The sequence below is a fragment of the Triticum aestivum genome, chromosome 4A (genome assembly GCF_018294505.1).
Source record: "Triticum aestivum cultivar Chinese Spring chromosome 4A, IWGSC CS RefSeq v2.1, whole genome shotgun sequence".
Taxonomy (NCBI): Eukaryota; Viridiplantae; Streptophyta; class Magnoliopsida; order Poales; family Poaceae; genus Triticum; species Triticum aestivum.
Genome location: NC_057803.1, coordinates 393,742,805 through 393,770,227, shown reverse-complemented (window position 1 = coordinate 393,770,227; position 27,423 = coordinate 393,742,805).

The following is a 27,423-nucleotide window of genomic DNA, read 5'->3' as shown; positions in this document are numbered from 1 at the left end:
TCCTAAATGCTTTACTTGGCACAAACACTAATTAAAACATAAAAACACAATCATAATAGTAGCATAATTGTGCTAACACTCACAAACAGGAAGAAAAAAGCAAAAATAAATTTTATTCATTGGCTTGCCTCCCAACAAGTGTTATACTTTTACACCCTTAGCCAGGCACAAAGCAAGGATCTATGTTTTGTCATCCTTCTTCTTAATTCCCTTAGAGGTGTTTTCACCACGGGTTTTGTAAAAACAACATAAAACATATTATCCATAGAAACCTTAGCATTATTTGCCCATTTATCATAACCACGTTGATTTCTGGCAACAATCCAACAGTAATGTTGATTAACATTATTGAAAACTTGTTGGATTATATCTAAAACAGGGACTTCTTTTTTAAGGTTCTCATCAAAGATTCTATTATCCCCAAGAAGATGCCTTAAAGTATAATCACTATTGTAAAGAATTTCATCTATCAAGGGCTTTTCACGATTCATAGCATAAAAATCAAAGATTTCCCTAGCTTCCCGTATGATATAGTCGAACTCATTCATAAGAACGAGAGTGGCCAACTTTTTAGCTCGAGGATTATTTATAACGGGGAGCTCAAAAAACAATCTTTGCAAAGTGGGATGCATACGGAAAAATTTAATTTTGAAGTTTCCGAACTAGTTCTGAAATAGAATCCACATAAGATCTAGTAGTTCCAAGTATAGGATCATCATCAAGACTTAGATTTCCCACACAATTGAAAAATTCTTGGATACGTTCCTTTCCCATAACATTCCCTTGGCCGAAGATAAAAGTTTTAGAATCCAGATTGCCCGTACGTCCAATCTTAGGAGTTAGGCCATCATCTGTTGGTGCCATACCAAAATCACACATGGTAACAAGCAAAGGATAGATCTGACGAGAAAACAGTGAACAAAAAAGAGGGGCGAATAAAACGGAAATTTTTTGCGAAGTGGGGGAGAGGAAAATGAGAGGCAAATGGAAAATAATGTAAATTGCGAGGAAATGAGATTTGATTAGGAACCTGGTATATGTTGAAGATCCTCCCCGGTAATGGCGCTAGAACTTTCTTTTGATGTCGCTTGAAGCTACGTCGATATTTCCCCAAAGAGGAAGCGATGATGCAGCACAGCGGTGGTAGGTATTTCCCTAAGATGTGAAACCAAGGTTATCGAACCAGAAAGAGAACCAAGCAACACAACATAAATAGCACCTGCACACAAATAACAAATACTCGCAACCCGACTTGTAAAAGGGGTTGTTAATCCCTTTCGGGTAGCGGCGCCAGAAATTGGCAAACAGACGTGAGAAAGTTATAAATATTGATAGATCGAACGCCAAATAAAATAAATTGCAGCAAGGTATTATGTATTTCTGGTTTAGTAGATATGAAAATTAAAGGCAAATAAAATAGATCGCATAGGCAAATAATATGAGAAAGAGACCGAGGGGCCCTAGGTTTCACTAGTGGCTTCTTTAGAGAAAAATAGCTAATGGTGGGTAAACAAATTACTGTTGGGCAATTGATAGAACTTCAAATACTCATGACGATATCCAGGCAATGATCATTATATAGGCATCACGTCCAAGATTAGTAGACCAACTCCTGCCTGCATCTAGTGTATTATGTTCATGGGGAAACGGAGTAATGCAATAAGAACGAAGACATGATGTAGACAAGATCTATCTATGTAGAGATAGACCCCATCGTTTTATTCTTAGTAGAAACGATACATATGTGTCGGTTTCCCTTCTATCACTGGGATTAAGCACCGTAAGATCAAACCCACTACAAAGCACCTCTTTCCACTGCAAGATAAATAGATCAAGTTGGCCAAACAAAACCCAAATATCGGAGAAGAAATACGAGGCTATAAGCAATCATGCATATAAGAGATCAAAGAAACTCAAATAAGTTTCATGGATATAAAATGATAGATCTGGTCATAATCTTAAAGTTCATACGATCCCAACAAACATACCGCAAAAAGTGTTACATCATATGGATCTCCAAGAGACCATTGTATTGAGAATCAAACGAGAGAGAGGAAGCCATCTAGCTACTAACTACGGACCCGAAGGTCTACAAAGAACTACTCACGCATCATCAGAGAGGCACCAATGGAAGTGCTGAACCCCTCCGTGATAGTGTCTAGATTGGATCTGGTGGTTCTAGACTCTGCGGCGGTTGGAATTGATTTTTGTTGACTCCCTGGGGTTTCTGGAATATTGGGGTATTTATAGAGCAAAGAGGCGGTCCGGGGGGCACATGAGGTGGGCTCAACACACCAGGGCGTGCCTGGACCTCCTGGAGCACCCTAGTGGGTTGTGCTCTCCTCGGATGTCACATCCCTAGTTCTAGTATGACCTAGGCTAGCCTTCTTGTGAGCATCATGTTTAAATTTCATTTAAATTTGAAATGGGGATTGGTGAAACCCTCAGAAATCATTTCTGGAAATAACCCAGATAAAAATTGCTCCAAAAAGGTCGAAGAAAATGTTCATGTTGCTCTCTGAAAATATTGGTCAGAGGTAAAATTCAAACAAATATTTTCAGGAGCTCATAAATATTTATTTTGGCCATTTGGAATTAATCCAGTATTTATTTGCATTGGATAAATATTTTTATATATACAAAATATTGTCCAATATTTCTGAATTTGGTGAGGGGCTTTACAGTGGTCCAACTAGTCCCTACTAAAATTTACAGAATAAAATAAGTTGATTTACTATTTTAGTAAGTCAAAACAAATGTCAGAAAAATAGAAAAGAAAACAAAAAAAGGAAAAACCTTAACTGGACCTACCTGTGGCCTGGCACTGTGCGGCCCAGCAGGCCGGCCTAGCCAGCTGGCCGCGCCAGTCGTTCCCTTCCTCGCGCGAGGAGGACAGGGGCACGCGCTCGCCGCGCGCGGCCACGCGGCCGGCCACCTCCTGCCTGCCTGTTCCTCCCCCTCATCGCCTGGATGCCCCGTGTGACGCCACACGCCGCCCCGCACCTCTTTCACTCTCTCCCGTGGTCATTCCCTCCTCTGCCGCTCTCTCTCTCAACCGCTCGACCACTGCCGTCGCCGCCGCTCGCCGTTGCCGTAGCTACCGCCACCCCCTCGCCTCTCAGACAAGTCCAACAGCTCCGCGCCGTCGTCCTCGTCCTCTCTGTCATGCCATGCGTCGCCGGACACCACATGGAGACGTCACTGCCGTCGTCTTCCTCATCAGCCACTGGAGATCGCCGCCGACATCCCGTCGCCTCCAAGCCATCCCCGAGCGCGCTGAGATCACCGAAGGCCTCGCTGTGAGCTCCTCTACGAAACCCCTCTTCTCCCCCTCGTTTGGCGCATTCCAGCTCCGTTCCCCGCCATGGCCCTAGCTCTTCACCGCCGTCCGTGTCGCCGCTGTCGCGCTAGCCGCTACAGCTCGCAACCACGCGCGTCACAGTGCTCCTGGTGATGCCAGGAGGTCGTCGAGGCACTCCGTAGCCCCTGCCGTGCCCCGTAGCTCGATCCCGCCCGAACCCGCGCCCCGGCCGCCGCCTTGATCTTCGCTCTGGCGCTCCGGCCACCCTAGCTCCTCCTACCTTCTCCACTGGATGCGCGCGAGCCTGGGCTTCGCGTAGGTGGTCTCCGCCTCCTGAATGGTCACCAGAGCGACGAACCCGAGCCCTCCGCCGTGTCTATGGACGCCGTCGACTAACCGCCGGCGGGTTTGACCCCACTGACCAGGAGGTTTGACCTCCCGTGGGTCGCTGCCAAGTGGGCCCTGGCCCCAGCTAATCCTAGTTTAGTTTTTAATTAAGTTTAATTAACTCCACTGACATTTTAGTTAGTAGGAGCTTAACACTAATTAAATTAGATTAGTTAGTTAGTCACTAACGTGTGGACCCCACACGTCAGGTTTGACCCGAGTCAACCTAGTTGACCTACTGACGCAATGCTGCTACCATGCTGACGCAGTAATGGTTTTCTGGATTTAAAATAATTCAGAAAATTCTAGAAAATGTTATAAACATCAAAAAATCACAGAAATTCAACCGTAGCTCATATTGAAATAATTTATATATGAAAAATTATCAGAAAAATTCAATCTATCCATCTGTACCATTTTCATGCATGACAAACCAACCTATACATGCTGTATATATGGAAACACACTTATGGCATTTAAAGGGACTTAAATTAGAGTTGCATTTGAACCTTTGGTTCAAATGGACCTCTTCCAAGTTGAATGCTAAATGCATTAGCTCAAACAACATCACATCTTCATGCCATGTTCATGCATCATATTGTTGCATATGCTTGTGTTCTGATTACCGACACCGTTCCTTCTCGATAGGTCCTGCTCCGTAGACCGATCCAGAGTACCTGTCAGTGGAGCAGTGCCCCCTCTGTTGATCTCCCAGGCAAGAAAACCCCCTTGTTCATTCCGATACAATCCTACTCTCTCGCTCCTACTCTCATTTATTGCATTAGGACAACAGCGATTCAACTGCTACTTTATGCTGCGGTAGTTAAACCCATTCCTGTGCATGACCTATCATTGCCACAGTAAATAGTTAAAACCCACTAGCATGTGTAGGAGTTGATTGAGCCATGTTGTGTTACTACCATGCCATGCCTGCTATTTCTTAGAGTTGTGTCATGTTTGATTCATTGGGAATGGATTGGAGTGTTAAGATATGTTCTGGTGCTGAGAGTTAAGCGTGTGAACACGATTTGGTAAAGGTAGTGGTGAGAGGCCATGTAGGAGTACATGGTGGGTTGTCTCACTGGAACCGTCCTTAAGCACTGAGTTCTGTGTATGTTGTCCAATGACTAGCTATTAACACACATTGGGTTCGGTAACTCGACCCCTCTTGACTTATTAGCCAACTTTATCTCTGTCCAGGAGTTGCAACTAGTTTCTGGTGTTTGTAGGTAGTGCTATTTTTCTACCGAGTGGCACCCGGCAGGGTGGACTTGGGACAGACTAGGCACACGTGGCCCGGTATACCGAGTGGCACCCGGATGGTGGGCTCGGGAACCCTGTACACATCGTTTGGGGCCGTGAGCGAAACCCCAGCCGGATCTCCTTGCGGATGGAACCCGAATAGGCAATAAACCTGGACTAGAGTCTTGTATGGTTAGTCAGGTCGTGGCCGACACCCTCGCCAGGCTTCCGCTTGAAGGTTGCCGAGATACATGACGTGTACATGGTGATAAGTGGTGAGAGCATGTGTGAAGAAGTACACCCCTGCAGGGTTATCATGATCTATTCGAATAGTCGTGTCCTCGTTTATGGACTTCTTGGATGCTTACGTGGTACATAGACAACTTAAAGTGGATACTCTAAAATTCTCAAGACAAGTGTGAGTGCTATGGATGGCCTTCTCATAGAGAGACGTGACTGAATCCATAGTAGTGTATTGATGTCGTGATTAGTGGACTCGTGTGCGCTGCCTCACCTCAAAGAAGTTTCTAGTTGTCGTAGAACATGATAGCCACTGAGTCAAAGCTGGCTTGCTGCAGCTAAACCCCACATTACCTTCTTGATACAAATGCATGTATGATAGGATCTGATGTAAGTCTTGCTGAGTACCTTTGTACTCACGTTGCTTTATATATGTTTTGCAGGTGAGACATCTGTCTCACGAGTAGTACCGCGTGGACTTCGACGAGTAGCTTGTTCCCTCAGCTACGATCTTGTACCCTTGGGAGGGACTTGTAGATAGTCAGGCTTCTCAGCCTTTTTCTTTTGTAGTTGTCTGTACTCAGACATGTAATGCTTCCGTTGCTTCTATGCTCTGAATGATGGGTCATGAGACCTCTGTTTGTATTAATGCTATGTGGCTCTTCTGGGCCTTTATCTATATGAGTTTGAGTTATGTTGTGATGCCATGTTGTACAACACATACTTGCATGTTATGCGTACGTGTGACGTGTATTGCTATGTGTGGGATCCGACAACCTAGTTTTTTATCCTTGGTAGCCTCTCTTATGGGGAAATGTAGTCTAGTGCTTCCACTGAGCCATGGTAGTCTGCTACAGCCCGGTTCACCGGAGTCCTGCTAGCCCAGCACTACTGCAACGGAACACTTAGACTGGCCGGCGTGTGATTCACATAGTTCATGTGTCTGTCCTTTCGGGGAAATGTCACATGGTGACTTTTGGAGTCCTGCTAGCCTGCTACATCCCGGATTCTCGGAGTCCTGTTAGCCCAGTTGCTACAGCCCGGATTCACATGCTGCTGACCGACATGCTCGATGTTGTTTCATGTATGCCTGTCCCCGTAAGTTAGTGCCACTTTGGGTTCACGACTAGTCATGTCGGCCCGGGTTCTCTGTCATATGGATGCTAGCGACACTATCATATACGTGAGCCAAAAGGCGCAAATGTTCCCGGGCCATGGTAAGGCGACACCCGTGGGGATACCGTGCGTGAGGCCGCAAAGTGATATGAGGTGTTACAGGCTAGATCGGTGTGACTTAGAATCGGGGTCCTGACATCGAAGCACCCCCCAGGCGCAGCCTTGGCCCATTAGTTGTCTTCTGGTCCATAAAAAATATTCGTAAAGTTTCGTTGCATTTGGACTCGGTTGGGATTGATTTTCTGCGATGTAAAAATATGCAAAAAAAAACAGCAACTAGCACTTTGGAGACGACAACGAACATGCAAAAAAAACATGTCAATAGGTTAGTACCAAAAAATGATATAAAATGACTATAAAATGATTATAAAACATCCAAGATTGATAAAATGACAACATGGAACAATCAAAAATTACAGATACTTTGGAGACCTATCATGCGGGTGCGAGGTTCCTCTTTTCCATCCTTTCCCTTCGTCAGCAGCCAAGCCGCTTTGACCCTGGCGTCACAAATATCGATGGCTACCAAGCAATACTCGGTTCAACATTTACCACGTGTTGGGAGCTCCTGAGTGGAGCGTTGGTATGAATCCATTGGTCGATGCCCCGACAAGCGCACTCTGGCAAGGCCGTCTGCATTGGCGTGGTCCATGCGACATTGTTGCCAGACTGCTCGAAAGGAGCGGGGGAAGGGGAGTGGGACCAAAAGAAGCCCGACGCAATATCCCACCGCCCGCCAAGCGGACACGACGTGTATTGGCCCCTTCCGTGGACCAGAAAATCATTAATTTGATTCCCCTCATTCCAGACATCGTGGGCGCGTCCTACACATGTGGCCTGGTAGGATGAAAAGTAGCAGAAACAAAAGCTCAGTGCACGCCATCATTTCTTGTTGATGTTTGGTAACACAGTAGTTTCAAAAAAAAATCCTACACACACGCAAGATATATCTAGGTAATGCATAGCAACGAGAGGGAAGAGTGTTGTCCACGTACCCTCGTAGACCGTAAGCGGAAGCATTATGACAACGTGGTTGATGTAGTCAAACGTCTTTACGATCCGACCGATCCTAGCACCGAAGATACGGCACCTCCGAGATCTGCAAATGTTCAGCTCGGTGACGTCCCACAAACTCTAGATCCAGCTGAGTGTCGAGGGAGAGTTTCGTCAGCACGATGGCGTGGTGACGGTGATGATGAAGCTACCGGCCCAGGGCTTCGCCTAAGCACTACAATGATTTGACCGAGGTGGATAATGGTGGAGGGGGGCACCGCACACAGCTAAACAATGTGAACTTTTGTGTTCTTGGGTGCCCCTACCCCCGTATATAAAGGAGCAAGGGGGAGGCGGGTCGGCCCTTGGGGCACCCAAGGAGGGGAGGAACCCTCCTCCTAGTAGGAGTAGGATTCATCCTTTCCTAGTCCTACTAAGAGGGGGAGGAAGGAGTGGGAAAGGGGAAGGAAAAGGGGGGCGCCGCCCCCCTCCTAGTCCAATTCGGACTCAAGGGGCAGGGGGGCCATGGCCTGCCCTGGCCGCCCCTCTCTCTCTCCACTAAGGCCCATCTAGGCCCATTAGTTCCCCGGGGGTTCCGGTAACCCTCCGGCACTCAGGTTTTATCCGCAACAACCCTGAACACTTCCGGTGTCCGAATATAGCCATCCAATATATCAATCTTTATGTATTGACCATTTAGAGACTCCTCGTCATGTCCGTGATCACATCCGTGACTTCAAACTACATTCGGTACATCAAAACACATCAACTCATAATACCGATCGTCATCGAACGTCAATCGTGCGGACCCTACGGGTTTGAGATCTATGTATACATGATCGAGACTCATCTCTGGTGAATAACCAGTAGCGGAACCTAGATGCTCATATTGGTTTCTACATATTCTAGAAGATCTTTTTCTGTCAAACCGCATAACAACATACGTTGTTCCCTTTGTCATCGGTATGTTACTTGCCCGTGATTCGATCGTCGGTATCTCAATACCTAGTTCAACCTCGTTACCGACAAGTCTCTTTACTTGTTCCGTAATGCAACATCTCGTAACTAACTCATTAGTTACATTGCTTGCAAGGCTTATAGTGATGTGCATTACCGAGAGGGCCCAGAGATACCTCTCTGATATACAGAGTGACAAATCCTAATCTCAATCTATGCCAACTCAACAAACACCATCGGAGACACCTGTAGAGCATCTTTATAGTCACCCAGTTACGTTGTGACGTTTGATAGCAGACTAAGTGTTCCTCCGGTATTCGGGAGTTGCATAATCTCATAGTCATAGGAACATGTATATGTTATGGAAAAAGCCGTAGGGCATATTTATCATGATATAAGGAAATATAAATAACAACTTTGTTATTGCCTCTAGGGCATATTTCCTTCAGTCTCCCACTTGCACTAGAGTCAATAATCTAGAATACATTGTGATGATTCTAACACCCATGGAGTCTGGGTGCTGATCATGTTTTGCTCATGAGAGAGGCTTAGTCAACAGGTCTGCAACATTCAGATCCGTATGTATCTTGCAAATTTCTATCTCTCCCTCCTTGACTTGATCGCGGATGGAATTGAAGTGTCTCTTGATGTGCTTGGTTCTCTTGTGAAATCTGGATACCATTGCCAAGGCAATTGCACCAGTACTGTCACAAAAGATTTTCATTGGACCCGATGCACTAGGTATGACACCTAGATTGGATATTAACTCCTTCATCCAGACTCCTTCGTTTGCTGCTTTTGAAACAGCTATGTACTCCGCTTCACACGTAGATCCCGCCACGACACTCTGCATGGAACTGCACGAATTGATAGCTCCACCATTCAATAAAAATACGTATCCGTTTTGTGACTTAGAGTCATCCGGATCAGTGTCAAAGCTTGCATCAACATAACCATTTACAACGAGCTCTTTGTCACCTCCATAAACGAGAAACATATCCTTAGTCCTTTTCAGGTATTTTAGGATGTTCTTGACTGTTGTCCAGTGATCCACTCCTGGATTACTTCTGTACGTCCGTGCTAAATTAATAGCAAGGCACACATCAGGTATGGAACACAGCATTGCATAATGATAGAACCTATGGCTGAAGCATAGGGAATGACTTTCATCTTCTCTCTATCTTCTCAAGTGGTCGGGCAATGAGTCAGACTAAACTTCACACCTTGTAACACAGGCAAGAACCCTTTCTTTTCTTGATCCATTTTGAATTTCTTCAAAACTTTATCAAGGTATGTGCTTTGTGAAAGTCCAATTAAGCATCTTGATCTATCTCTATCGATCTTGATGCCCAATATATAAGCAGCTTCACTGAGGTCTTTCATTGAAAAATTCTTATTCAAGTATCATTTTATGCTATTCGAAAATTCAATATCATTTCCGATCAGCAATATGCCATCCACATATAATATCAGAAATGCGATAGAGCTCCCACTAACTTTCTTGTAAATACATGCTTCTCCAAAAGTCTGTATAAAACCATATGCTTTGATCACACTATCAAAGCATATATTCCAACTACGAGAGGCTTGCACCAGTCCAAAAATGGATCGCTGGTGCTTGCGAACTTTGTTAGCACCTTTTGGATCGACAAAACCTTTTGGTTGGATCATATACAACTCTTCTTTAAGATATCCATTAAGAAATGCAATTTTGACATCCATTGGCCAAATTTCATAATCAAAAAATGCGGCAATTGCTAACATGATTCGGACGGACTTAAGCATTGCTACGGGTGAGAAGGTCTCATCGTAGTCAACTCCTTGAACTTGTCTAAAACCTTTCACAACAAGTCGAGCTTTGTAGACAGTAATATTACCGTCAGCGTTAGTCTTCTTCTTGAAGATCCATTTATTCTCTATGGCTTGCCGATCATCGGGCAAGTCAACCAAAGTCCACATTTTGTTCTCATACATGGATCCCATCTCAGATTTCATGGTCTCAAGGCATTTTGCGGAATTTGGGATGATCATCACTTCCTCATAGTTTGTACGTTCGTCATGGTCAAGTAACATGACCTTCAGAATAGGATTACCGTACCACTCTGGTGTGGATCTTACTCTGGTTGACCTATGAGGTTCATTAGTAACTTGATCAAAAGTTTAATGATCATCATCATTAGCTTCCTCACTTACTGGTGTAGGAATCACTAGAACTGATTTCTATGATGAACTACCTTCCAATAAGGTAGTAGGTACAATTACCTCATCATGTTCTACTTTCCTCCCACTCACTTCTTTCGAGAGAAACTCCTTCCCTAGAAAGGATCCATTCTTAGCAAAGAATATCTTGCCTTCGGATCTGTGATAGAAGGTGTACCCAATAGTCTCCTTTGGGTATCCTATGAAGACACATTTCTTCGATTTGGGTTCGATCTTATCAGGTTGAAGCTTTTTCACATAAGCATCACTGCCCCAAACTTTAAGAAACGACAATTTTGGGTTTCTTGCCGAACCACAGTTCATAAGATGTCGTCTCAACGGATTTTGATGGTGCTCTATTTAACGTGAATGCAGCCATCTCTAAAGCATAACAGCAAAACGATAGCGGTAAATCAGTGAGAGACATCATAGATCGTGCCATATCTAATAAAGTGTGGTTACGACGTTCGAACACAGCATTACGTTGTGTTGTTCTAGGTGGTGTGAGTTGCGAAACTATTCCGCATTGTTTCAAATGAAGACCAAACTCATAACTCAAATATTCACCTCCACGATCAGATCGTAGAAACTTAATTTTCTTGTTACGATGATTTTCCACTTCACTCTGAAATTCTTTGAACTTTTCAAATGTTTCAGACTTATGTTTCATCAAGTAGATATACCCATATCTGCTTAAATCATCTGTGAAGGTAAGAAAATAATGATACCCGCCGCGAGCATCATACCTCATCGGAGCGCATAAATCAGTATGTATTATTTTGAACAAGTCTGTTTCTTGCTCCATTGTTCCGGAGAACGGAGTTTTAGTCATCTTGCCCATGAGGCATGGTTCGTAAGCATCAAGTGATCCATAATCAAGTGATTCCAAAAGTCCATCAGCATGGAGTTTCTTCATGCGCTTTATACCAATATGACCTAAACGGCAGTGCCACAAATAAGTTGCACTATCGTTATTAAACTTATATCTTTTGGCTTCAATACTATGAACATGTGTATCACTACTATCAAGATTTAGTAAAAACAGACCACTCATCAAGGGTGCGTGACCATAAAATATATTATTCATATAAATAGAACAAGCATTATTCTCTGATTTAAATGAATAACCGTCTCGCATCAAACAAGATCCAGATATAATGTTCATGCTCAACGCTAGAACCAAATAACAATTATTTAGGTCTAAAACTAATCCTGAAGGTAGTGGTAGCATGCTGATGATGATCACATCGACTTTGGAACCATTTCCCACGCGCATCGTCACCTCGTCCTTAGACAATCTTCGCTTAATCCATAGCCCCTATTTCGAGTTGCAAATATTAGCAACGGAACCAGTATCAAATACCCAGGCGCTACTGCGAGCATTAGTAAAGTACACATCAATAACATGTATATCAAATATACCTTTCACTTTGCCATCCTTCTTCTCCGCCAAATACTTGGGGCAGTTCCGCTTCCAATGACTAGTCCCTTTGCAGTAGAAGCACTCAGTCTCAGGCTTAGGTCCAGACTTGGGCTTCTTCACTTGAGCAGTAACTTGCTTGCTGTTCTTTTTGAAGTTCCCCTTCTTTCCTTTACCCTTTTTCTTGGAACTGGTGGTGTTGTTGACCATCAACACTTGATGCTCCTTCTTGATTTCTAGCACTGCAGCCTTTAGCATTGCGAAGAGCTCGGAATTGTCTTATCCATCCCATGCATATTATAGGTCATCACGAAGCTCTTGTAGCTTGGTGGCAGTGATTGAAGAACTCTGTCAATGACACTATCATCAGGATGATTAACTCCCAGCTGAGTCAAGTGGTTGTGGTACCCAAACAATCTGAGTATATGTTCACCGACAGAACTATTCTCCTCCATTTTGCAATAGTAGAACTTATTGGAGACTTCATATCTCTCAATCCGGGCATTTGCTTGAAATTTTAAATTCAACTCCTAGAATATCGCATATGCTCCATAACGTTCAAAACGTCGTCGAAGTCCCGGTTCTAAGCCGTAAAGCATGGCACACTGAACTATCGAGTACTCATCAGTTTTGCTCTGCCACGTGTTCACAACATCTGGCGTTGCTCCTGTGGCGGGTTTGTCACCTAGCGGTGCTTCCAGGACGTAATTCTTCTGTGCAGCAATGAGGATAATCCTCAAGTTACGGACCCAGTCCGTGTAATTGCTACCATCATCTTTCAACTGAGCTTTCTCTAGGACCGCATTAAAATTCAATGGAACAACAGCATGGGCCATCTATCTACAACAACATAGACATGCAAAATACTATCAGGTACTAAGTTCATGGTAAATTGAAGTTCAATTAATCAAATTACTTAAGAACTACGACTTAGATAGACATCCCCCTAATCATCTAAGTGATCATGTGATCCATATCAACTAAACCATGTCCGATCATCACGTGAGCTGGAGTAGTTTTCAAAGGTGAACATCACTATGTTGATCACATCTACTATATGATTCACGCTTGACCTTTCGGACGTAGTGTTCCGAGGCCATATCTTCATATGCTAGGCTCGTCAAGTTTAACCCGAGTATTTCGCGTGTGCAAAACTAGCTTGCACCCGTTGTATGTGAACGTAGAGCTTACCACACCCGATCATCACATGGTATCTCGGCACGACGAACTATAGCAATGGTGCATACTCAAGGAGAACACTTGTACCTTGAAATTTAGTGAGAGATCATCTTATAATGCTACCGCCAAACTAAGCAAAATAAGATGCATAAAGGATAAACATCACATGCAATCAATATAAGCGATATGATATGGCCATCATCGTGTTGTGCCTTTGATCTCCATCTCCAAAGCACTGTCATGATCACCATAGCCACCGCTTGACACCTTGATCTCCACCGAAGCATCGTTGTCGTCTCGCTAACTATTGCTTCTACGACTAACGCTACCGCTTAGTGTTAAAGTAAAGCAATTACATGGCGATTGCATTTCATACAATAAAGTGACAACCATATGGCTCCTGCCAATTGCCGATAACTCTGTTACAAAACATGATCATCTCATACAATAAAATTTAGCATCATGTCTTAACCATATCACATCACAACATGCCCTGCAAAAACAAGTTAGACGTCTTCTACTTTGTTGTTGCAAGTTTTACGTGGCTGCTACGGGCTGAGCAAGAACCGTTCTTACCTACGCATCAAAAACCACAACACGGTATAGTGATTGCTTTTTGATCTTCAGAAAGAACCCTGTTCATTGTATCCGATTCAACTAAAGTTGGAGAAACAGACACCCACCAGCCACCTATGTGCGAAGAACGTCGGTAGAACCAGTCTCACGTAAGCGTACGCGTAATGTCGGTCTGAGCTGCTTCATCCGACAATACCGCTGAATCAAGAATCAACTAGTGATGGCAAGTAATATGTATATACCCATGCCCACAACTCCTTTGTGTTCTAATCATGCATATAACATCTACGCATAGATGTGGCTCGGATGCCACTGTTGGGGAACGCAGTAATTTCAAAAAAATTCCAACGTGCACGCAAGATCTATCTAGGTGATGCATAACAACAAGAGGGAAGAGCGTTGTCCATGTACCCTCGTAGACCGTAAGCGCAAGCGTTATGACAACGCGGTTGATGTAGTCAAATGTCTTTATGATCTGACCGATCCTAGCACCGAAGGTACGGCACCTCCGCGATTTGCACACGTTGAGATCAGTGATGTCCCGCAAACTCTAGATCCAGCTCAGTGTCAAGGGAGAGTTTCGTCAGCACGACGGCGTGATGATGGTGATGATGAAGCTACCGGCACAAGGCTTCGCCTAAGCACTACAACAATATGAGCGAGGTGGATTATGGTGGAGGGGGGCACCACACACGGCTAAACAATGTCAACTTGTGTGTTTTAGGTTGCCCCCTGCCCCCGTATATAAAGGAGCAAGGGGGAGGCATGACCAGCCCTTGTAGGATTAGGATTCATCCTTTCCTAGTCCTACTAGGAGGGGGAAGGAAGGAGTGGGAGAGGTGAAGGAAAAGGGGGGCGCCGCCCCCTCCTAGTCTAATTCGGACTCAAGGGGGAGGGGGCACGTGGCCTGCCCTAGCCGCCCCTCTCTTGATCCACTAAGGCCCATCAAGGCCATTAGTTCCCAGGGGTTCTGGTAACCCTATGGCACTCTAGTTTTATACGAAACCACCCAAACACTTCCGGTGTCCGAATATAGCCGTCCAATATATCAATCTTTATGTCTCAACCATTTCGAGACTCCTCGTCATGTCCGTTATCACATCCGAGACTCCGAACTACCTTCGGTACATCAAAACACATAAACTCATAATATCGATCATCATCGAACGTTAAGCGTGCGTACCCTACGAGTTCGAGAACTATGTAGACATGACCAAGACTCATCTTCGGTCAATAACCAATAGAAGAACCTGGATGCTCATATTGGTTTCTACATATTCTACGAAGATCTTTATCGGTCAAACCGCATAACAACATACGTTGTTCCCTCTATCATCGGTATGTTACTTTCCCGAGATTCAATCATCGGTATCTCAATACCTAGTTCAACCTCGTTACCGACAAGTCTCTTTACTTGTTCCGTAATGCAACATCTCGTAACTAACTCATTAGTTACATTGCTTGCAAGGCTTATAGTGATGTGCATTACCGAGAGGGTCCAGAGATACCTCTCTGATATACAGAGTGACAAATCCTAATCTCAATCTATGCCAACTCAACAAACACCATCGAAGACACCTGTAGATCATCTTTATAGTCACCTAGTTATGTTGTGATGCTTGATAGCACACTAAGTGTTCCTCCGGTATTCGGGAGTTGCATAATATCATAGTCATAGGAACATGTATATGTTATGGAGAAAGCAATAACAACAAACTAAACGATCATCGTGCTAAGCTAATAGATGGGTCAAGTCAACGACATCATTCTCTAATTATGTGATCCCGCTAATCAAATGACAACTCATGTCTATGGTTAGGAAACATAACCATCTTTGATTAACGAGCTAGTCAAGTAGAGGAATACTAGTGACAATTTGTTTGCCTATGTATTCACACATGTACTAAGTTTCTGGTTAATACAATTCTAGCATGAATAATAAACATTTATCATGATATAAGGAAATATAGATAACAACTTTATTATTGCCTATAGGGCATATTTCCTTCAGTTGATGCATCTTAGATTTTTGCGATCATTTATCTCTTAACTTTAGATTTTTGCGATCATTTATCTCTTAATTATTTTTCCAACTAGGCCAAAGCCCACCCAGCCGCGCCTCCCCGCAGCGCACTTCCCCGCACGCGCGCCTATAGCAGGCCGCTGCCGAGCCCACCTCGCTGTCGTCTCCCTCCCTGTGCCAGAGTTTGACTCCCACACATCATCGGACGCCGCCGTAGCCGCCGCGGACTCCTCCACTCCGGAGCCAGAAGCTGCCGCCGCGCCATTGCCTCCCCACCGAGCGACCCAGACCACCTGGTCCCTCTCCGAAGCCACCACCACAACTCCCCCTCTCACCCGCATCTCCCCGTGCCCTCGCCTAAGTTTCATAGCCACTGGAGCCCCGTCGCCATCGACTCCGGTAGGCGTCTCCGCTTCGAGCTCGCTGTCGTCCTCCTCCTTCCATCTCGGACGCCACCTCGACCACCACTAGACTCGTCGTCAACCGCCGCGGTAAGCGCCTCGTCCGTCTGATCTACTATCGACGGTCCGGATTAGATCTAGGTTTCGTTTTTATTATTATTTCAAACCGGTATGTTTAGTTAATGAACATTCGTTCGTTTAGCGTTGGCAGTGGACTTTTCACTATATAAGCCTCAGCAGTGAACGTTCATATATTAGATTTGTTTCTGGCCAGGGACCCGTTTGTAAGTATTTTAATTGCAGTATAGCCCTTGGTTTTCAAACACTCACAACTTTTTACTAACTTGTCCAAATCCAACGAAACCAATGCCCACTCCTTAGTTATGAGCTCCTCTTAACTAGTAAAACAACTCAAACATATTTTTGAAAGTTTCAAAATTTGAATTCAAACAAATTTGCATTTGGACTTCGTTTGATCATAACTCGAGTTTTATAACTCCGTTTGAGTTGATTCTTTTTGCAAATAGAAGCTCTTGACCTAAACTTTCTGATAAGACCAAATTCACCAAATTTTGGTACTGTTAGAGATTGTTTTATGTTGTAAGAGTTATTTGCCTGTTTTCGAAGTTCTCTGAGATCTTTTCTTCAAAACTTTGCGTGATTGCTTATGTGTGGTTACTATTGCTTGCTCACGATAGATTGACCGGAGTGTGACGCATAGAACTATCAGGAGTTATGAGTGTGAATCATCTTCATCAACTATACAAGGGAAGTTCACACTTTGATCATACCTTTTCATACCTAGTTTTACTTGCATTAGTTTCACCCTCAAACATTGCATGGTTAGGATTTCATTAATGGTTAAACTTAAGGTGGATACTTTATTACACATTTGGGTGGATTGGTGATACATCTCCAATGTTTCTACTTTTCCAAACACTTTTGCCCTTGTTTTGGACTCTAACTTGCATGATTTGAATGGAACTAACCCGGATTGACGTTGTTTTCAGTAGAATTACTATGGGGTTATTTATGTGCAGGAGCAAACATTCTTGGAATGACCTGAAACTTCATGGAGCCACTTTTCAGAAAATAAGAAAAATACCTGCAGAAGATGAAGGCCAGGGGGCCCACCGTCTCTCCACGAGGGTGGGGGGGGGGCGCGCCTGCCCCCCTAGGGCATGCCCCCTACCTCGCGGGCCACCTGTTGCCTCTCCGACGCCAACTCCAACTCCATATATTGAGTTTCGGGGAGAAAAAAATCAGAGAGAAGAAATCATCGCGTTTTACGATACAAAGCTGCCGCCAAGCCCTAAAACCTCTCGGGAGGGCTGATCTGGAGTCCGTTCGGGGCTCCGGAGAGGGGAATCCGTTTCCATCGTCATCATCAACCATCCTCCATCACCAATTTCATGATGCTCACCGCCGTGCGTGAGTAATTCCATCGTAGGCTTGCTGGACGGTGATGGGTTGGATGGGATCTATCATGTAATCGAGTTAGTTTTGTTAGGGTTTGATCCCTAGTGTCCACTATGATCTGAGATTGATGTTGCTACGACTTTGCTATGCTTAATGCTTGTCACTAGGGCCCGAGCGCCATGATTTCAGATCTGAACATATTATGTTTTCATCAATATATGAGTTTTCTTGATCCTATCTTGCAAGTCTATAGTCACCTATTATGTGTTATGGTTCGTTAACCCCGAAGTGACAATAATCGGGATACTTACCCATGATGACCGTAGTTTGAGGAGTTCATGTATTCACTATGTGTTAATGCTTTGTTCCAGTTCTCTATTAAAAGGAGGCCTTAATATCCCTTAGTTTCCGTAAGGACCCCACTGCCACGGGAGGGTAGGACAAAAGATGTCCTGCAAGTTCTTTTCCATAAGCACGTATGACTATATTCGGAATACATGCCTACATTACATTGATGAACTGGAGCTAGTTCTGTGTCACCCTGGGTTATGACTGTTACATGATGAACCGCATCCGACATAATTCTCCATCACTGATCCATTGCCTACGAGCTTTCCATATATTGTTCTTCGCTTATTTACTTTCCCTTACTATTGCTATCATCACTACAAAATACCCAAAAGCATTACTTTTACTACTGTTACCTTTTGTTACCGTTATCACCACTATCATATTACTTTGCTACTAAACACTTTGCTGCATATATTAAGTTTCCCCTTGTGTCGAATCAGTAAATTTGAGTTGAATACACTACCCTCGAAAACTGTTGCGATCCCCTATACTTGTGGGTTAACAAGACTATTTTCTGGTCCCGTTGCTGGGGAGCATAGCTCTATTCTTTGAGTCACTTGGGATATATATATGCTTATCATTATGAAGAACTTGAGAGATCCAAAAACCAAGATCTATCCCTCAACTACGAGGGGAGGTAAGGAACTGCCATCTAGCTCTGCACTTGATTCACCTTCTGGTATGAGTAAGTTTGCGACTCCTACACCTCCTTCTGCTATTTGTTCTGATATGTCGCATGTTATTGATGATACCACTTCTGCTATGCATGATACTTATGATGAAACTACCTCTATGCCTGATACTACTATGCCACTTAGTGATTTTCTTGATGAACAACTTGCTAGGGCTAGATAGATTGAAAATATTGAATCTGATGATACTCATGAAAGTGATGACGAAGAATCCTTGTTATTCCTAAGGGTTATGTCTTTGATCAAGAAGCTTCTTTAGCTATTTTAGCTTGCCAAAATAGAAATGAACTCAAAAGATTATTAGCTAAATGGAGTAAGAAATCTCTAAATGCTAGAATGAAACCTGACCCTGCTTTTGCTACTTCACCTATCTTTCTCACTGATAAGGATTATGAATTCTCTGTTGATCCTGATATAATTACTTTGGTTGAATCTGATCCTTCTCATGGTTATGAATCTGAAACTGTTGTGGCACATCTTACTAAATTGAATGATATAGCCACCCTGTTCACTAAAGAGGAGAGAACTCGTTACTTTTATATCCTTAAAATATTTTCATTCTCATTAAAGGGTGATGCTAAGATATGGTTTAATTCTCTTGATCCTGGTTGCGTGCGTAGTCCCCAGGATATGATTTATTACTTCTCTGCTAAATATTTCCCTGCTCATAAGAAACAAGCTGCTTTAAGGGATGTATATAATTTTGTGCAAATTGAAGAAGAGAGTCTCCCACAAGCTTGGGGGAGGCTTCTCCAATTACTTAATGCTTTGCCTGATCATCCTCTTAAGAAAAATGAAATACTTGATATCTTTTATAATGGACTAACCGGTGCCTCAAAAGATTACCTAGATAGTTGTGATGGTTCTGTTTTCAGGGAAAGAACACCGGATGAAGCTGAAATTCTATTGAATAATATGTTGACAAATGAAAATAATTGGACACCTCCGGAGCCAATTCCTGAGCCTATTCCTAAACTAACTCCGAAGAAGAGGGGTATTCTATTTCTCAATCCTGAAGATATGCAAGAGGCAAAGAAATCTATGAAAGAAAAAGGTCTTAAAGCTAAAGATTTTAAGAATTTACCTCCTATTGAAGAAATACATGGTCTTAATTTACCGCCTATTGAAGAAACATATAATGTTAATCTATTACCTATTCAAGAAACTCATGGTCTTAATAACCCAACACATGTAGTAAAGGTAAATTCTCTCTATAGATATGATAAACTTGTAATCCCATTTACTAAATTTGCTAGCCCATGCTTAGATGAGTTTGATAAATTTACGGCTAGGCAAGAAGACTTTAATGCTTATTTTGGTAGACAATTGAAATACAATTCAAATATGCTTGAACACTTGGGTGATTATATGGCTAATGTCAAAGGTGAACGTAAACTTATTAGTAAACATGCTTCTATGGTTACCACTCAAGTAGAACAAGTACTTAAAGAACAAAATGATTTGCTCAATGAATTGAATAGTAAAGATAATGATTATGCTGTTAGAGTGGCTACTAGAACTGGTAGAATGACTAAGGACCCTTTGTATCCTGAAGGCCATCCTAAGAGAATTGAGCAAGATTCTCAGAGAAATAATATAGATGCACCTAGTTCTTCTAAAAAGAAGGAAAAGAAAAATGATAGGACTTTGCATGCTTCTAGTGATCCTATTGTTGAACCACCTGAGAATCCAAATGATATTTCTATTTCTGATGCTGAAACACAATCTGGTAATGAACCTGAAACCAGTGGTAATGTTAATAATAATGTTCATGATGATGCCCAACCTAGTAATGATAATGACATAGAAATTGAACCTGCTATTGATCTTGATAACCCACAATCAAAGAAGCAACGTTATGATAAGAAAGACTTTGTTGCTAGGAAACATGGTAAAGAAAGAGAACCATGGGTTCAGAAACCCATGCCTTTTCCTCCCAAACCATCCAAGAAAAAGGATGATGAGGATTTTGAGCGCTTTTTTGAAATGATTAGACCTATCTTTTTGCGTATGCGATTAACTGATATGCTCAAAACCAATCCTTATGCTAAGTACATGAAAGATATTATTACAAATAAAGGAAAGATAACATAAGCTGAAATTTCCACCGTGCTTGCTAATTATACTTTTAAGGGTGGAATACCAAAGAAACTTGGAGATCCCGGTGTGCCAACTATACCATGCCCCATTAAAAGAAACTATGTTAAAACTGCTTTATGTGATCTTGGAGCCGGTGTTAGTGTTATGCCTCTCTCTTTATATCGTATACTTGATTTGAATAAGTTGACACCTACTGAAATATCTTTGTAAATGGCTAATAAATCAACTGCTATATCTGTCGGTATTTCTGAGGATGTGCCTGTTGTAGTTGCAAACGTTACTATTTTAACAGACTTTGTTATTCTTGATATTCCCGAGGACGATAGTATGTCTATTATTCTTGGATGACCCTTTTTGAGTACTGAAGGGGATGTTATTGATTGCACTAAAGGCAATGTCACTTTTCATGTTAATGGTAATGAGCATACGGTACACTTTCCGAGGAAACAACCTCAAGTTCATAGTATCAATTCTATTGGAAAAATTCCATGGAGTATATTTGGAGGTTTTGAATTTCCTCTTCCTACTGTCAAGAAGAAATAAGATATTCTTATTATTGGGGATGTGCATATCCTCGTTGAGGTAACATAGTGTTATTCGAAATTTCTCCGGTTCCATGTTATTCGGAATGAGTTCGTTAACAAGACTTGATCAACCTTGTTAGTGGATTCCTTTTGATGACCATGAGATGGAAGAAACTAGAAGGCACAACCTTATGTACCCCACTTTTACTTTCTGTTATTTATATTAAATAAAATAAAAATAAAAATAAATATTTTTCTATCTGTTATTTGATTATCCATGCAATATAAAAATACCTCAAAAATAAAAGTTCTCCAAACGCCCTGAAATTTAAATATGTTTTTTTCTAGAATATTTGAGAATATTTGGCACTAAGAACACAACCGGGGGGGGGGGGTCAACCACCTGCCCACGAGGGTGGAGGGCGCGCCCTACCCCCCTCGGTGCGGCCCCTTGCCTTATGGGCCCACGGTGGCCCTCCTCCACTTATTTCTGCACCCACACACTTCATCTTCCTCCCAGAAACACGAATATCCAGCTCAAGCATGAGTTCTAGCTCACTTTGCTGCCATTTTTGATCTCCTTGCTCAAAGCACCGCTCACAAAACTGCTTGGGGAGATTGTTCCTTGGTATGTGACTCCTCCATTGGTCCAATTAGTTTTTGTTCTAGTGCTTTATTCATTGCAAATTTTTGCTTCTTAGGTGACCCTGTTCTTGAGCTTGCATGTCAAATTTATATGGTTCCAAGTAGTTTTGATGCATGATATAGGCCCTAGGCACTTGGAGGAGTAGTTGCTATCAATATTATTGAGTTTGGTTTACTTTTATTTCGAAGTTACTAAAAATTTCAGAATTTTTCAGAGGAAGAAAAATGCTTAGGAAAATGTTCCAAGGAGGTTCCTCAAGGAAGCAAGGACCCAGGCTTGCAATGCGTGATGCTGATGAACAGCCACCAAGAGACGCTCCAGTGCGTCCTTGTGAATGGCCTTCTGAGAACTTTATGGATCGAGCGGGAATTAAGGAAGAATTCAACGCATATTTGTGTAACGCTGATCTCGTGAGCTTCGAGGAAGAGAAGTGCAGCCAGTATCACAACCTCACCAGTACCTTTATGAGGAGGTTTGAATTTTCAACTTCACGTAATTCTCCAACTGTCCTGTTTGATCTTTATGATAAATCTTACACTATGGACTTAGAGGATTTTACCACTGCTTGCAAACTTCCACAATGGGGTAGTATAAGGGATCCGCGCAAATCTGACTTTAGAGATTTTCTTGCTAGCATAACTGTAGGAGAATCTAGAGATATTACACAAGCTACCATAGGAAGCATTCACTTTCCTGCTATACGTTATTTTGCTCTCTTCATAGGTAGATGCATAAATGGTAAAGATGAGGCATGTCACATGTGTGTCCCTGACCTCAGTATTCTTAGGAGTGTTGTGTTGGGAGACAAATCATATAATTTGGGAGCTATTGTTGAACGTAGGTTGCATCTTAATAGACTTAATGGAGATTTCTTTGGTGGAATTTATGCAACCCGCATAGCTAATTTTCTTGGTATAGCCATACGCGAAGATGATATTGAATTACCTCCTGCTTATCTAGATTTTAATGCTATGGTTCACCACCAGTTTGTCGAGAGAAACGAATCACCTCTCCAGTATCGACTAATCTTTGACAGATGTCGTGCTGTCTATATTACTCTCCCTGCTCCTGCCTTCTTTGATTATTAGGCAAGACGAGGATATACTATTACGAGAGAGGAGGAAGATGAGTACGAGAGTAGAAAGGAGGCCACTCGTCGCCACGTTGCAGCTCAGCAGGCGATAGCTGCTGCATCGCAGTACGACCCCATCTACTATTATGGATATCCGCCAGGCCAGCTGTGGCCATAGACCAACTTAGGCCAAAAGCCTAAGCTTGGGGGACTACGTATTTCCCACCGACATTACATTTATGTTCACACACTCATTTCTAGATGTCGGTGCTCATACTTTTTCATTATACCATACACGCTAGTTTATTTTCCTTTTTATGCTTTCTTCTTGTGTGTTTAATAAACCTTACGAAAAAAGAAAAAAAATAGTTGTAGGTTTTAATCATTTTAATTTCCATGCTTGTAGTAGTAATTAAAAAAGAAAACCCAAAAATATTTCCTGTTCTTCTTTTGCTTGTTGGGAGCTTTCCCGTGTAAATAGTTTTATTTCTTTTATTTTCTTTGGGGTCGATAGGAGAAGACCATAATTAAATTGTTGAAGTGGCTCTTATATGCATTATTGTTTATCTGACAAAAGAGCCCATATTGCCTTGTCTTCTCCTGTTTATTGAATGCCTGCAGATTCCAGCTTAGTCCAAAGCACGTGCACTATTATTATCATGAACATCATTCGATCGTGCAAGTGAAAAGCAATTATGATGATATATGATGGACTGGCTGAGATGAGAAAAGCTGGTATGAACTCGACCTCTTTTGTTTTTGTAAATATGATTAGTTCATCAATCCTGATTCAGCCTATTATCAATAAACATGTTTGCAATGACAACTAGAGATCATAGTTTCTCACGCCATGCTTGATTAGCTATGAGTTATAATGGTTTACCTTGCATGCCAACATGCTATAAATGGTTAAGATGTGGTATGATAGGGTGGTATCCTCCTTTGAATGATTTAAGTGACTTGACTTGGCACATGTTCACGCATGTAGTTGAAACAAAATCAACATAGCCTTCACGATATTTATGTTCATGGTGGATTTTATCCTACTCATGCTTGCATTCGGTGTTTATTAATTTTAATGCATGTTCATGACTGTTGTCGCTCTCTAGCTGGTCGCTTCCCAGTATTTTGCTAGCCTTCACCTATACTAAGCGGGAATACTTCTTGTGCATCCAAACTCCTTAAACCCCAAAGTTATTCCACATGAGTCCACTATACCTACCTATATACGATATCTACCTGTTGTTCCAAGTAAATTTGTATGTGCCAAACTCTAAACCTTCAAATAAATATCCTGTTTTGTATGCTCGAATAGCTCATGTATCAACTAGGGCTTTCTGTATCTTCCATGTTAGGCGGGTTATTCTCAAGAAGAGTGGACTCCGCTCCTCACTCACAAGATAAATGCCTGGTCACCGGGATGCCCAGTCCCATGCTTTATGAAAACTAAATCAAAATAATTGCAAACAAAACTCCCCCTGGGACTCTTGTTAGTTGGAGGCACTCGTCGTTTCGAGCAAGCCATGGATTGATGCTTGTTGGTGGAAGGGGGAGTATAAACTTTACCATTCTGTTTGGGAATCGCCTATAATGTGTGTAGCATGGAAGATATCGCCATCTCTTGGTTGTTATGTTGACAATGAAAGTATACCGCTCAAAATATTATTTACCTCTATTTCAAAACCGAGCTCTGGCACCTCTACAAATCCCTGCTTCCCTCTGTGAAGGGCCTATCTATTTACTTTGATGCTGAGTCATCATCCTCTTATTAAAAAGCACTAGTTGGAGAGCACCTCTGTCATTTGCATTCATTACTGTTAGTTTACATTGAGTATGACTTGAATGGATCTCTTTTACAATGAATTACAATGTTTAGTCAGTCCTTGGTCTTTAAAGGTGCTCTGCATTTATGTTTTGCGGTCTCATAAAGGGCTGGCGAGATATCATCTTGTTATATCATATTATGATTGTTTTGAGAAAGTGTTGTCATCCAAGATTTATTATTATGGCTCGCTAGTTGATTATGCTATTGATATGAGTAAACTTGAGACCTATGCGTTATTGTGAATGTGGTTAGTTATAATCTTCGCTGAAAACTTGAATGCTAGCTTTACATATTTACAACAACAAGAGCAAACAGAGTTTGTAAAAGTTTTTCTTTATCACTTTCAGTTTGTCAAATGAATTGCTTGAAGACAAGCAAAGGTTTAATCTTGGGGGACTTGATACGTCTCCAACATATCTAGTTTTCCAAACACTTTTGCCCTTGTTTTGGACTCTAACTTGCATGATTTGAATGGATCTAACCCGGACTGACACTGTTTTCAGCATAATTACTATGGTGTTATTTATGTGTAGGAGCAAACATTCTCGGAATGACCTGAAACATCACGGAGACACTTTTTAGAAAATAAGAAAAATACCCGCCAAAGATGAAGGCCAGGGGGGCCACCACCTTGCCACGAGGGTGGGGAAAAGTGCGCGAAATCCAACTGAGGAGATCGAGTCTTGTGGGGAAAAGTGCGCAAACCTCTACAGAGTGTACAAACTAATCATGATTAGCTGTGTCCCCGGTTATGGACATCTTCAGTATCTTGTTCTTGGATTATAATGTTGATCTCATCACTTTACTTAATTAATTTGTTGGGTTATAATTATTACTTTGGGATTGAGTTGGAGGAACCTTCTCAATGTTTTCAACCAACTTTGTAGTTAAATAAAATATATTCCTTTGAGGTAGGGAAAAATTGGCTTTATGCAAAAAGTAAACCTAAAGCTTTCCACTAGCTAAATATGCATGTAGTGATAGCTATTATTCATCATTATCCTATGGTGTGAATTTTCCAGTACATTCAATGTACTGACCCTTTGTGGCTGCAACGTCTCATGTTGCAGGAATCTTACAACGAGTAAGTGATACGTTAGGGATTACGATTTCTACACTCAACTTTGTCGTTGGTGTTGTTGGAATCCACAACCTTGTTGTTACTTCCGCTATTTGGATTGAGGTGATAATATTTAAGTTACTTTATACATGTGATTTACCTGTGTTATAAATCCTCGAGTACCGTGTGTGTCAGCATAACGATCCAGGGATGACACTTAAGCACAGAGACTTGACCGTCTGAGGTCGGGTCGCTACAAGATGGTATGAGAGCACATGTTGACTGTAGGACGTGACCCCTAGAAACAAGCAAGCCCATAGAAAATATTTTTCTCTACAACTTTCTTTTCAAAAAGATCTTTTACCTCTGTTCTCTTCTTCAAAAATTCCCTTTTAGTGAGACTATACCCCTTTCCCCTTTTGACCACGTGAAGATTTGATTGATGAGATCACTCCAAGAAGTACAAGATATCGGACAACTAAAACCACATTGGAATGAAGAGGATTTTACTGTGCATTATAGTAATGGAAACTATAATGGTTGAAGATTCCGAAGACTAGGAGAATTTGAAGACTCTAAAGAAATTCCGGAGTGAAGCAATTTGGAAGGCTCTGAATATGGATCCACGTAAGTTATTCTCGGACCCTTCTGAATTTCTTTACCGAAGAACCCTTGGCTTACATATTTTAGATGAGAGCTTCACCCTAAACTAAAGATAACACTACAAAGACTTTTCCTATGATCTTGCCTTTTGGAATTTGTCAGACTATGGAAGCTGTCAATAACCAAGATCAAGCTGTATGAGAGAAACACCAGAACATGGAGCATTAGAACTCAATGTTTTGTCAAGAAAACCCTAATGGAGGAGATATCAACTACGGAATGATAGCTCATGGAAATGAAAGAGTGGAGACACGGCTATCCATGATGTTATCACCCTCTTATGTTATTGTCACTGTGCTGAGTTAACCATGCATTTCTTCGAAAGGATTGGATGACAAAAAGGGCTAATGGAGCATCTATCAGCAAAAGATGAAGTTTTAACCTTAGCTGGTGTATCACCAAGATCTGGAGTATTACATAAAGAATTTTAAGATGGACCTGCAGGAAGCCGTATTTGACGAGAAATCATTTCGTTAAGAACTTAGGACCTAGAAGCTAGAAGTGGCCAAGCTGGAGGAGTAAAACCTCGAGACAGCAAAGATTTCGTCAGGAACTGAAGGACAATAGGATCATGGTTCATGTCAAGGATGTTGAAACCCATATGTTTGGAACACAGCCCCAGAATATTAAAGGACGTCACGAGAGACCTTAGGTCAACCGAGATGATCTGGAGAAGGAACTTGAGAAGGACAAGCATGATCGGAAGAAGCCATCGGAGACATCAACAAGACTTGAAGAGTTTGGTAACTTTGAATATTTATTGACATATAGAAGACCAAACCCATGTTATATACACTTACGTTAGATGCGACAATTGTGAGCTGTCATTTGTTTGATGTTTTCCCGACAGCCACAAGATAAAACATGTCTCTTCAAAACTATTGTTTGTATTGTGTGTATACCCCTCTATCTCTCTCATCTGACCCCAAAACTCATGGACCCAATAGAGGATGAATAGAGATAAACTCACATTTCCG